Source organism: Oncorhynchus gorbuscha, linkage group LG02 (assembly GCF_021184085.1).
Source record: "Oncorhynchus gorbuscha isolate QuinsamMale2020 ecotype Even-year linkage group LG02, OgorEven_v1.0, whole genome shotgun sequence".
NCBI lineage: Eukaryota > Metazoa > Chordata > Actinopteri > Salmoniformes > Salmonidae > Oncorhynchus > Oncorhynchus gorbuscha.
Window position 1 is genome coordinate 76347268 of NC_060174.1, and position 14000 is coordinate 76361267.

The window sequence follows — 14000 nt, forward strand, 5'->3', positions numbered from 1 at the left end:
CAAAAATATAAATAGTAAAGTACAGATACCCCCCAAAATACACCACTGGACTCCCCTTAGTGACATTCTAATTCCAATATGGTCTGCAGATTCCCTAGCAAAGAGAAGAGGCTGCCACACACTACTGACAAAAATGTATAGTTTCATATTTGCTACCAGAACAAAGACATTGCATGTGATACTGACTGCATTTCCTATTCACCACTACGACCTCCAATCTAACCCTATAGTGGAACCAGCTCTACTCATCAGCTTGTTTATTCTATTAGCATCACATTTGTGGATGTTTCCAGCCCACAGCAGCATAGAAAATTGAGAGAGAGAAGCAGTGGAAGAAGAGGGAAAAAAGCAAGAATGTTATAAGATAACCATACAGTACATTTACCTGTGTAAGAGATAGTGGGGTATGACATTTTTTACATTCAGCATCACTAGGTCAAGGGAAATATAGTATTCTTTCTGACAAAGATATCTGCATATATTTCAGGATGTTGTGTATCTCTGGAAATAATCAGAATTCATGTAAACATAACAGTTTTGAAAACATAGCTTGTCTAAAAAAAGTGATCTCTTGATCTAGAGTTCCTATGCATGACATAGTACACAAATACTATACATATTATGCATAAAACTGACTAAATGTAATCATCATTTGTATTGGGTATGGTGGCCATGGGCTCAACTTACCTCAAGGCAAACATTTTGACTATATTAGCCCACACAGCTACAAGGATGCACATGCTAGGTTTAGGACCTCATATTGTAGGTTATAGAGACCCCAACTGATGTGGAAAACTATCTTAGCACAATCTACTTTGGTTTAGATACAAGCATCATGCAACCTATAACACAATAAATTAATTTTAATTTGTGAAAATCTGTTTTTGGACCTAATTTGCCACTTTTTCCAAGTGGTTTCTTCCTTCACAGGACTCCATGAAATTATGACCTCTTGCTAAGTATTTGGTCACATGATTCATTTTGTGTATGATTTCCTAGAAACAAGTCGTGGCTCAATGAACCCTTTGGCTTAACCATTCCCCACTCTCCCCTACAGATTCCCAGCAGATGTGGCAAAATTGGCTACATTATGGACTTATTTTCAGATGGTCAAATTCTTGTGTTATGTTAAATTCTTATTCTCATGTGTTTGAGTTTCTATGACAACTAAGTATCACAAACACTTTGTTATTCACAATGGGCTCACGGAAACAGCTGGCTCCCCTAATGCCTAATGCCGTTTCATCACCCCTGACCCAGTCGCAACACCACCCATTTTAATAGCCCTAGGCGCGACTGGAGGATCCATAATGAGGGGAGACTGTTGCACCATCATTAATGAGCTCCACTGTGGGATTCAGCAAACACCTATTAGTGTCTGATTGTAATTAGTCCTTTGGGAGCCAGAGATTCACCAGGTAATTTGTGTTTATCCGATGGCTATGTTCACACTAATGAGATGCAGCCATAATGATGTCTCCTGGTATTTGAGGCCCAACATCTCCACCTCTACCTCACAGTCACTAGACTGCTTTCTGTTTGGCTTTTGGGCATTAGGTTTTTCTGTATAATCTACTAAAGTGACATAGTTTAGACAAAAGTTCAAACATAGATTTTTGCTCAGACAGTATTATATGTTGTCAAAATGAATCCTACTCCTATTTGTGACAATAATAGGCCTACATAAAGTTGCATTATGTAAACTGACTTGCAATTCCTGTTTTCATTTTTTGTCTGTAGGTTTCTGTGTGACACGATTGTCTTTGTCCTCATTAGTATGCTGTGTAACCCTGCCGAAGTGTCCAGTGGATATCCAGGCTGACAGAGGGCGAGAAAGGGGTATGTGCAGGGGAACAATGAGAGAGGGGGAGAGGGACAGGCCAAACTGAACAGTCTGTCCAGAGGGGCCAATCTATTCCCTGTCCCAAGCCCTGGAGGGTCATCCCAGGGTGCATCACTTCACCTCCTCTAATTCAATTATCTCTGGGTCATCTGCAACACCTCTGAGGCCAAAGGGACTGCTCACTTCCTGCAAAACCACACACACCACCTCCTTCACACATACATACACACACACTCACACTGACCACATCAACCATAGTTCCTAAATTGGTACAGTGCAGTCAATTTGTGAAGTAAAACTTTAGTTTGTTAGTCTAATTGACTGGACATTGAGTGAGTCTCTGCACAGTGCCGTCACTACTGACTGTATGGAGGGGATGAATTAGAATTTTTACTGGGTTCCAACACAGAACTAAAAAAAACATTTAACATTCAGTAAATGCTCTCTGGGAACAGAATCTGTCCAGTCATACGGTCGATCACATTAGATGTTCTCTTATTGTTTTCTTGAAGGTAGATTTACTTTTGAGGTGGTAAAGAATTCCATTCAGTGATTGCTCTGTATAAAACTGTAGATTTGAGGAGATTTGTCCTTGGCCTGAGGGATGTCAAATGCCCAGAATTTGCCTGTTTCGTTTAATGGTTATGTTTTCTGCTCGTATACACTTATTGGTCAGAAAAATACTGTGTTTCCTTGAAAAATATAGCATTTCTAAAGAAAACCCAAAGACTGGATTGTAAAATGTTTTCAACAGGAAGCCATGAGAGATTATGATGCATTTGGTTGACATTCATAGAAGAATGAAGAGCCAATCTGGCAGCCCTGTTTTGAGTGAGTCGGAGCTTTTTGTATATTGTTTTGCTGCAGATGACCATATGACTGGACAGTACTCTAGGTCTCATAGAACCAAAGATTGAATCATCTGATTCAGAGTGTTAGATGTTACATACTCAGAATATTTTCTTGAGGCTGTGTCCCTATAGAGGCCTCATTAACCCCCTGGTATTACATGGCGTGATTAGTGGCTTTGTGACTGTGATTGGGGTATTCATTAGTCAGACATGGCCTCTCTAATGTAGAAAAAAGTTGCAACACTTACAAACAAACATGTGTGATGAAACAGCAGAGTCACTCTTACACACCAATATGCCTACACAGGGTTAGGGTCCATTCCAATATAACCAATCAAGTAAACTGAAATTCAAATTTCTGTTGGCACTAATATCACTCCATAATCTACTTCTCAATAAACTGAAAAGGGAATCTACGTTTTTCCTTTTTAAAATTAAAATCTCTTCCTGAATTGAGTGAACTTAATTTGAAATGACCCCTACCCTGCTTCAAACAACAAGCATAGTAAGAAACACACAGAGCTGCAAACACAGACATTTCTGGTATGTATTTGACATACTGTACACACACAGACATTTCTGGTATGTATTTGACATACTGTACACACACAGACATTTCTGGTATATATTTGACATACTGTACACACACAGACATTTCTGGTATGTATTTGACATACTGTACACACACAGACATTTCTGGTATGTATTTGACATACTGTACACACACAGACATTTCTGGTATGTATTTGACATACTGTACACACAGACATTTCTGGTATGTATTTGACATACTGTACACACAGACATTTCTGGTATGTATTTGCAAATCGAGACACAATAATGGGGTTTCAGTTATTAGTTCTGGGATCCGCAGTTTCTACATACATTTTTGGACTTAGAAGTTCATGATATACAAGCTCCATGAGCTCCATCAGAAGCCAAAATATAAGCTTGTTTTACTCCAATGTTTAAACACTGTAAACACTGTAAATGTAAACAAACACTGTCCCAGTGAGCCCTGTCTCACTCAGACATCCGTGGACATTGAACATACAGTGCATTTGGAAAGTATTCAGACACCTTCCCTTTTCCACATTCCTTTATGTTACAGCCTTATTCTAAAATGGATAAAATAAAAAATGTTCCTCATCGATTTCCACACAATAGCCCATAATGACAAAGCTGTCACGGCTCCTACCGAAGGTGGCTCCCCTTCCCGTTCGGGTGGCGCTCGGCAGTCGTCGTCGCCGGCCTACTAGCTGCCACTGATTTTTTCCCTCCCCCTCCTTGTCTGTTTATTGGTTACACCTGTTGATAATTTGGTTATTAGTTGGGCTTTATTAGCCAGCCGGCCCGCCTGCTCTTTGTGCGGGATTGTTCTATGTGTACTTGTCGTGCACGCATGTATGTCACGGCTGTTTCGTGTAGGTGAGCTGTTTTTTGGATACAGTTTAGTTCCCCTGTGGTTTGGGGTATTTGTGTTGAGTGGCGTCTGCTTTTTCACCTGGTCGGTGTATTACAGACGTGCCTACTCTGAACTCTCTGTCTCCTGCGTCTGACTGCTTCCCCCACTACACCCTGGACATTACAAAAGCGAAACAGGTTTCTAGACATTTTGGCAAATGTATAATTAAATAAAAATGTAATACCTTATTTACATAAGTACAGTTCATTCGGAAAGTATTCAGACCCCTTGACTTTTTCCACATTTTGTTATAAAATTATCACATTTTTATACAAGCCCCTTTAAAAAGAAATTCAAGTGGATCTATAAAGACATTTTATTGATCTGCAAGTATTTTCATTTAGAGATTCCGGTAAGCTCTTCGATGTTTCCTTTCATATGTCCAAACAATTATTATTGGATTATTCACAATGGCAACCACTTGTTAGTATATTAAACAAATCTTATTTCTCAGATGGTTGGCTCTACGTGGAGATCTGACCATTTTCATTTGCAGGGATATTTGTGCGTTTTTGTCCAAATATCAAATGTTTACTCTGTTTCATCAATAAACTCCTAGACTAGGCTTCTGTGTCTGTCATCAGACAGGATAGGCAACCGGACTGCACTTGACCAGAGGGCAGTCCGGTTGCCTATCCACACATTAGAGAGCACCAGACTTCATTTTAAATGTTTTAAAAATAAAAAACAAAATCACCTTATTTACACAAGTATTCAGACCCTTTGCTATAAGACTTGAAATTGAGCTCAGGTGCATCCTGTTTCCGTTGATCATCCTTGAGATGTTTTCTACAACTTGATTGGAGTCCACCTGTGGTTATTGAAATTGATTGGACATGATTTGGAAAGACACATACCTGTCTATACAAGGTACCACAGTTGACAGTGCATGTCAGAGCAAAAACCAAGCCATGAGGCCGAAAGGAATTGTCTGTAGAGCTCCGAGACAGGATTGTGTCGAGGCACAGATCTGGGGAAGGATGCCAATGTTTTGGGTTTAGCATTGAAGGTCCCCAAGAATACAGTGGCTTCCATCATTCTTAAATGGAAGAATTTTGGAACCATCAAGACTCTTCCTAGAGCTGGCCACCCGGCCAAACTGAGCAATTGGGGGAGAAGGGCCTTGGTCAGGGAGGTGACCAAGAACCCAATGGTCACTCTGACAGAGCTCCAGTTCCTCTATGGAGATGGGAGAACCTTCCAGAAGCACTCCACCAAACAGGCCTTTATGGTAGAGTGGCCAGACGGGACCCATTCTTCAGTAAAAGGCACATGAGTTTGCCAAAAGGCACCTAAAGGACTATCAGACCGTGAGTAACATCATTATCTGGTCTGATGAAACCAAGATTGAACTCTTTGGCCTGAATGCCAAGCATCACGTCTGCTCCAGAGTGTTCAGACTGGGACAAAGGTTTACCTTCCAACAGGACAACAACCCTAAGCACACAGCCAAGACAACACTGGAGTGGTTTCTGGACAAATCTTTGAATGACCTTGAGTGGCCCAGCTATAGCCGGACTTGAACCCGATCTAACATCTCTGGAGACACCTGAAAATAGCTGTTCAGCAATGCTCCCCATCCCACCACAAAGTGAAAACATGTGTTTCAAACTTTTGGCATATTTATTGAAAATTAAATACAGAAATATTTACATTGTGTGTGTATTCACACCCCTGAGTCAATACTTTGTAGAAGCACCTTTGGCGGAGATTGCAGCTCTGAATCGTCTTGGTATGTCTCTATCAGCTTCGCACATCTGGATTTGGGGATTTTCTCAAGCTTTTTTAGATGGGTAGCGGGGGTGAACAGCAATCTCCAAGTTTTAACACAGATTTTCAATGGGTTTCAAGTCTGGGCTTTGGCTGGGCCACTTAATGAGTTTTACATGCATTATTGTACTGAAGCCATTCCAGCATTGCTTTGGCTATATGCTTGGAGTCAATGTCCTGTTGGAACGTAACTCTTCACACCAGTCTAAGGTCATTTGCACTCTGAAGCAGGTTCTCATCAAGGACCTGGCTCCATTCATTGTTCCCTGTAAAAAGTGCAGCACAGGAGGTGCCTACTCAGAACACACATGCTTTAGAGACAGGGATTGAGAGAGAGAGCTGTGTACTGTCCACTAGTTACCTAATAACTATAAGATGTGAACTTTAATGTCCGTCATGATATCATCTATCACCTTTGACTTTATTTAACTTTTACTGTGATCTCAGTTGAGTTTGCCCAATGCCTTGCAGATCCATCGAGGTGTGTATCTGTCCGTCGAGGTGTGTATCTCTTCCTGTCTTCGCAGATGTCTTTGTTGGCGAAGACGCGACTGTCCTTTATACTATTATTGCCCCCTTTAGTAGGAGTTAATCCATCCTTATATCCATCTATGTATCATAGGTCACTCTGAGAGTTATGTAGAGCAACCTTTAAAATAATTCCAGATATTCACTGGTTTTGCCCTTTAGTGGACAAGGGATTTAAGCCACAAGAGAGGTCATGTAAATTGAGGTCTTGCGGTTGGTAGGACAGGTAGGCCCATATTCCTTCCTCCAGGGTTCCCTGCAAGCACTTACCCTCTCCATTTGTTTAGGAGTAGTACACATATGTCTGATTTCCTTGATGGATCTCTGTCCGTAGGTACACAGTGAATTATATGCCCATCTGGCAAAGTGGTGCAAAGCAGTGGAATAGCTTTGCTTATTATAAATGCGGGTCTTTAACGACCAGTATGGATAATGCTCTCTGTGATAGGCCAGGCAAAAACAATGTAATCTCAATATTGACACCCTGGGAATCCCTGTCAGGAGAATAATCATAATCTTCCGACCCCTGCATGTTACTTGATTATAGCCACCGATTTGCTTAGGATCTTAGCATCAGCTCAATGGATTCCTATGGACACTCACCTTATCACATTATGAGACCAATAGTATTGGCTCAGCTTAAAAGAGAAAAGGTACCGATTGTTTTCCTACAATAGACCCATCTGACTGACTTGGAACATGTGAAATAAAAGCGAGACTGGATAGTGTTTTCCTCGTCCTATCCCCTCAGCTATCTATAGGTTAGGCCTACTATATTTGTTTCTCAACTTTCCTAGTGTTAAGCACATTGCTTATCATTACAACAGGAGTATAGTCTACCTGGCTGGCATGAAAATGAACCACTGGAAAAGCATCCTCCAATCGCTATTTAAGTGCATAGATTACATTTTTTTCCAGCAGCCCCTGTTTCGATACAGGTGCATGATAATGGTCCATTCTAAATCAAAACCAATTTTACACATATATTATTTAGTGTCACGCCCTGACCTTATATTGGTTTGGTCAGGGTGTGATTTGGGTGGGCATTCTATGTCCCTTTTTCTATGATTTTGTATTTCTGTGTGTTTGGCCGGGTGTGGTTCTCAATCAGAGGCAGCTGTCTATCGTTGTCTCTGATTGAGAACCATACATAGGGAGCCTTTTTCCCACCTGTATTTGTGGGTAGTTGTCCATGTATAGTTGCCTATGAGCACTACGTTGGCGTCACAGTTTGTTTTGATGTTTATTGTTTTGTTGATGACATCTTATAATAAAGAAGTATGTACGCTCACCATGTTGCGCTTTGGTCCGCTGTTTCCACCTTAGACGATCGTGACAATTTAGCATGTGTGAAGACAAGATTAAATAAAGAATAGCCTGATGTGTGACAATATTTGCCTGTCACTTGTGACTTATATGCTATCACAGCCTTTTTCAAAGTGGCCAAATCACTTTTTAAAATTAAGCACAATCTGCTTTACAAGGGATGTAGAGTCTTCGTGGCATACATACGCAGCCTGTGTGTTTGAAGTTTGGGTAAGACAACTTTCACTATAAAAATGCACCTTTATAATAAGCATTCAATGCATAATTGCATTTGTGGTCACTCTTTATTATGGTGTTTTCTGCTAATGGAACATTTGCACTTATATCCTACTACCATGTGCAAATTGTTGCACTTATAATGTGAAGAAATAGCCTTATAGTTTATCAACATTTTAAGCTAAACATTCTGATCTGTTGCATCAGCTACAGTGCATAAACAATATAGTTTTTTTGCATAAAAAAGTCCTCATAAATATCCTTGATGTCATGATTATGGCTGAGATAGTGGTCATTGATATGCAGTGAACTTCCACTCCCCACTACCTAACGTTGTGTCTTTTGCTATGCCGGTGTCACGTTCTGACCTCAGTTCTTTTGTTATGTCTTTGTTTTAGTATGATCAGGGCGTGAGTTGGGTGGGTTGTCTATGTATGTTTTTCTATGAGTTGGTATTTCCGTGTTTGGCCTGGTATGGTTCTCAATCAGAGGCAGCTGTCAATCGTTGTCCCTGATTGAGAACCATACTTAGGTAGCCTGTGATTTGTGGGTGATTATTGTCTGTTGAGTGTTTGTATTCTGCACCAGACAGAACTGTTTCGGTTTTGTTCGTTCACTTTGTTGTTTTTGTTCAGTGTTCAATTTCTTTAGTAAAAATATGGACACTTACCACGCATTGATCCTCCGATCCTTCCTACTACTCCTCGTCAGAGGAGGAAGAAGACCGTTACAGCCGGATTAAATGATATGACATGCTATTCTATAAAATCCTTTCTCCGTAACTAATATTACCTGATTGAGCTAATCATGTAAATGTAATTAACTAGAGAGTCGGGGCACCACAAAATAATATTTATAGAGTGGTTATCTTCCGAATAAACTCTTAAAGACCTAGTAACATTTTACATCAATAGCAGTCAATATTAATCGTCACCTTAATTCAGTCTCATCTGAAAGTAAATTCTTGGTTTATCTTCACGAACCCTGGCTAACAAGTTGAATCAGCAATACAAAATTGGGTTTAATTATTTATTTACTAAATACCTAACTAATCACACAGAATTACATATACACAGAATTAATCATACCTTGATTACAAATGACATCATAAAGGAACACGTCAGCTGGTTACACAAAAGAAAAGGGGCTGGGTTTGAGTGAAAGAGCGGGAAGACTGAGGGACAAAGGAAGAAGCTGTGCTATCGTAAATACAGTATCTTATGCATTCTAAATTACCGCCCATTCGGAAAAGGAAAATGCAATAAATATTTACTCTGAGCTGCACTTCGGTAGGTTGGTGGTAGATGTAAGGCCGTGTTGCCAAACCGAGTCCTTTGTCCTTTGGAGAATGTCTCTGGTGGTCAATTAGATACGTAGTAGTAATGTCATTGTGTGGTAGACGGGATACTCTGTCTGTTCTTTCCTAGCCCGCGCTTGCAGCTGCTGTGGCTAACTCAACGGCTAGAAGGTATCACTTATGTAGTGAATAAGAGTTCAAAGTTCATACCATTCGAAACCAAAGCTCACGCTGAGGTTGGCTTAGTTCTGTAGTTGACATGTTAGTCCTTTTTACGCAGAGGCTGCAGACCTCACGTACTTGGAACAGGAGGTTATATTGTTGACAAGGCTTTATATAGGAAGGGAGAGGAGGGCGTGTTTGAAAAGTTTTATAACCCATGTCCCTTCACAGGGGCAGGCCACTGATTGAGCTGAGCCCTAACCGTATGAAAACCCAAATCTCTCATTTGGAAGCTAAAATTACATTTCATATCTTCAACAATAATTTTATATTCAAACGTTTAAATTGAACAACAGTTCCCTGTGAATCCAATAACTACAATGTGCAGACTCTCCACTGTAGAGTTTATGTCATCTTATCATTGATGAGAATGTCTCAGATGACAACCGAACTGGCATCATATTCATTAAGTACCACCGCATATGTTCAATTGGTCGGATTACCAGAATGTAGTTCATTTCCCCCACCTTCTGATGTTCCCAGAATCTCTATGTTAACCAAGGGGTTTTCAAATGTCACATCAGTAGGGTAGAGAGAGGAAACAGGGGGGAAGAGGTATTTATGACTGTCATAAATCTACCCCCCAGGCCAACATCATGACACTACCCCATACCTGGGTACCAGTCTGTTTCTGCTTCATCCATTATGCATTATCTTGTTTCCTGTGGCCTGGTGCAGTCACAATAACCTGGAGCTGAACACTCTCAAAACTGTGAAGGTGATTGACTTCAGGAAACGTCCCTCACGACATCTCCCCCTTGAAATCAATGGCACAGCTGTAAGCATTGCGAGACATTTGAATTTGAATTCCTGGGGACCATCATCTCCCACAACCTCAAGTGGGAGGATAACTTCACAGCCATCAAGAAGGTACACCAGTGGATGTACTTGCATGAACACAGAAATTGGTTATTATAAAAGCATAAACAGAACACAGAAATTCTTTATTAGAAAAGCACAAACGTAAAAATGTCCATTACATTCCATCCTCTTATCAGTTGTAGTTTCCGGCGCCGACTGAGATGGCCGCCTCGCTTCGCGTTCCTAGGAAACTATGCAGTATTTTTTAATGTATTAAAACCTCTTAAGTCTACCCCTTACTTTTTTGAACATTCAACATTTCAGCGTCCTGCTACTCATGCCAGGAATATAGTATATGCATACGATTAGTATGTGTGGATAGAAAACACTCTGACGTTTCTAAAACTGGTTAAATCACGGCTGTGACTATAACAGAACGTGCGTTTCGTCGAAAAGCCCAAGGAAGACTGATCACCAAAAAGTGGAAAATATATCAATGCGCCACTTGCATGTATTGTCTATGGCTCAGCAAATTAGATGGGGCCGAGATTGCAAGTCCTACAGCTTCCACACGATGTCGCCAGTCTTGTCAATTGCCTGGGGGTTGTTTCTTGGTCAAACGAGGAAGAGCGACCCCATTCCTTCCGGTCTCCGACAGGATGTTTTGGAAGAGAGATTTCCGACCATGATTTGAAGACGTGGAGCTATTGAATACACATCGCCCCGTGATCAATTTGATAGATTATTAACGTTTACTAATACCTAAGGTTGGATTACAAAAGTATTTCGAAGTGTTTTGTGAAAGTTTATCGTCGACTTTTTTAATAAAAAAAAAATGACCTTGCGTTTTAAAACGGTCTTTTTTTCTGGATCACACACTTTTCATAGATCGATATTTTGGGTATATATGGACCGATTTAATCGAAAAAAAGACCCAATAGTGATGTTTATGGGACATATAGGAGTGCCAACAAAGAAGCTCGTCAAAGGTAATGAATGTTTTATATTTTATTTCTGCGTTTTGTGTAGCGCCGGCTATGCTAATTATTTTGTTTACGTCCCCTTCAGGTATTTCGGGGTGTTGCATGCTATCAGATAATAGCTTCTCATGCTTTCGCTGAAAAGCATTTTAAAAATCTGACTTGTTGGCTAGATTCACAACGAGTGTAGCTTTAATTCAGTACCCTGCATGTGTGTTTTAATGAACGTTTGAGTTTTAACGAGTGCTATTAGCATTTAGCGTAGCACATTTGCATTTCCAGATGGGACACCTGCGTGTCGGGTGGGCTTAAGAGGTTAATTCTTACATTGTTACCCCAGGAAATCGTAAGTTTTATTACATACAGCTGGGAGGAACTATTGGATATAAGAGCAATGTAAACTTACCAACATTACGACCAGGAATACGACTTTCCCGAAGTGGATCCTCTGTTTGTTCCACCACCCAGGACAATGGATCGGATCACAGCCGGCGACCCAAAACAATGGCGCCGCAGAAGGGACAGACAGAGCGGTCCACAGACACCACATCGTGCATCGCTCCCGAGTATACTACTCGCCAATGTCCAGTCTCTTGACAACAAGGTAGACAAAATCCGAGCAAGGGTTGCCTTCCAGAGGGACATCAGAGATTGTAATGTTCTTTGTTTCCCAGAAAGATGGCTTACTCGGGATACATTATCAGAGTCGGTACAGCCACCTGGTTTCTTCACGCATTTCGCAGACAGAAACAAACATCTCTTTGGTAAGAAGAAGGGTGGGGGTGTATGCCTTATGATTAACGAGACGTGGTGTGATCATAACAAAATACAGGAACTCAAGTCCTTTTGTTCACCTGACCTAGAATTCCTTACAATCAAATGCCAACCGCATTATCTACCGAGAGAATTCTCTTCGATTACGATCACAGTCGTGTATATCCCCCCCAAGCAGTCACATCAACGGCCCTGAAAGAACTTCATTGGACTCTATCTAAACCACATATCCTGAGGCTGCATTTATTGTAGCTGGGGATTTTAACTTCTTGGATATAGAGGGCGTTATTTTCATTTTTGGATGAAAAACGTTCCTGTTTTAAACAAGATATTTTGTCACGAAAAGATGCTCGACTATGCATATAACTGACAGCTTTGGAAAGAAAACACTCTGACGTTTCCAAAACTGCAAAGATATTGTCTGTAAGTGCCACAGAACTGATGTTAACTTCTTGCGTCGAGCCAACCCGGATCCGGGATCATGACTACAGCCTCAAGTCCATTACCATAACGCAACGTTAACTATTCATGAAAATCGCAAATGAAATGATATCAATATGCTAGCTCTCAAGCTTAGCCTTTTGTTAACAACACTGTCATCTCAGATTTTCAAAAATATGCTTCTCAACCATAGCAAACTAGCATTTAGCATTTAGCGTTAGCATTTAGCATTAGCATTAGCAGGCAACATTTTCACAAAAACCAGCAAAAACATTCAATAAATCATTTACCTTTGAAGAACTTCAGATGTTTTCAATGAGGAGACTCTCAGTTAGATAGCAAATGTTCAGTTTTCCTGAAAGATTATTTGTGCAGGAGAAATCGGTCCGTTTTCTGCGTCATGTTTGGCTACAAAAAAAAAACGAAAATTCAGTTATAAAAACGCCGAACTTTTTCCAAAATAACTCCATAATATCGACTGAAACATGGCAAACGTTGTTTAGAATCAATCCTCACGGTGTTTTTCTACATATCTCTTCAATGATGTATCGTTCCTGGAAGTGTGCATCTCCCTCTGTATCGCATGGTAAAATGATTGCCACTGAGAATTGCGCACCAATTTAGACAAAGGACACCGGGCGGACACCTGGCAAATGTGGTCTCTTATGGCCAATCTTCCAATGATATGCCTACAAATACGTCACAATGCTGCAGACATCTTGGACGAACGGCAGAGAGCATAAGTTCGTTCACAGCACATTCAGCCATATAAGGAGACGATAGTAAAACAGAGCTTCAAAAATTCAGCTCATTTCCTGTTTGAGGTTTCATCTTGGTTTCGCCTGTAGCATCAGTTCTGGGGCACTCACAGATAATATCTTTGCAGTTTTGAAAACGTCAGAGTGTATTCTTTCCAAAGCTGCCAATTATATGCATAGTCGAGCATCATTTCGTGACAAAATATTGCGCTTAAAACGGGCACAAGCTAAGCTTGTGTTTGAATATATTTATTTAATTTCATTTGCGATTTTCATGAATAGGAAACGTTGCGTTATGGTGATGAGCTTGAGGCTATGATTACTCTCCCGGATACGGGATTTTTTGACGCTAGATGTTAACTTAGGGCTGCAATCCCGTTAACAGCAGAAATCTCATAACTAAAATTCCTCAAACATACATGTATCTTATACCGTTTTAAATGTAATCTTGTTCTTAATCCCACACAGTGTCCGATTTTAAATAGGCTTTACAGCGAAAGCACCACAAACGATTATGTTAGGTCACCACCAACTCACAGAATACTTTTTCTGTGGCGTCATTTTTCCAGCCAAAAAGAGGAGTCACAAAAAGCACAAATAGAGATAAAATGAATCACTAACCTTTGATGATCTTCATCAGATGACAATCATAGGACTTCATGTTACACAATACATGTATGTTTTGTTTGATAAAGTTCATATTTATATAAAAGAAATCTCAGTATACA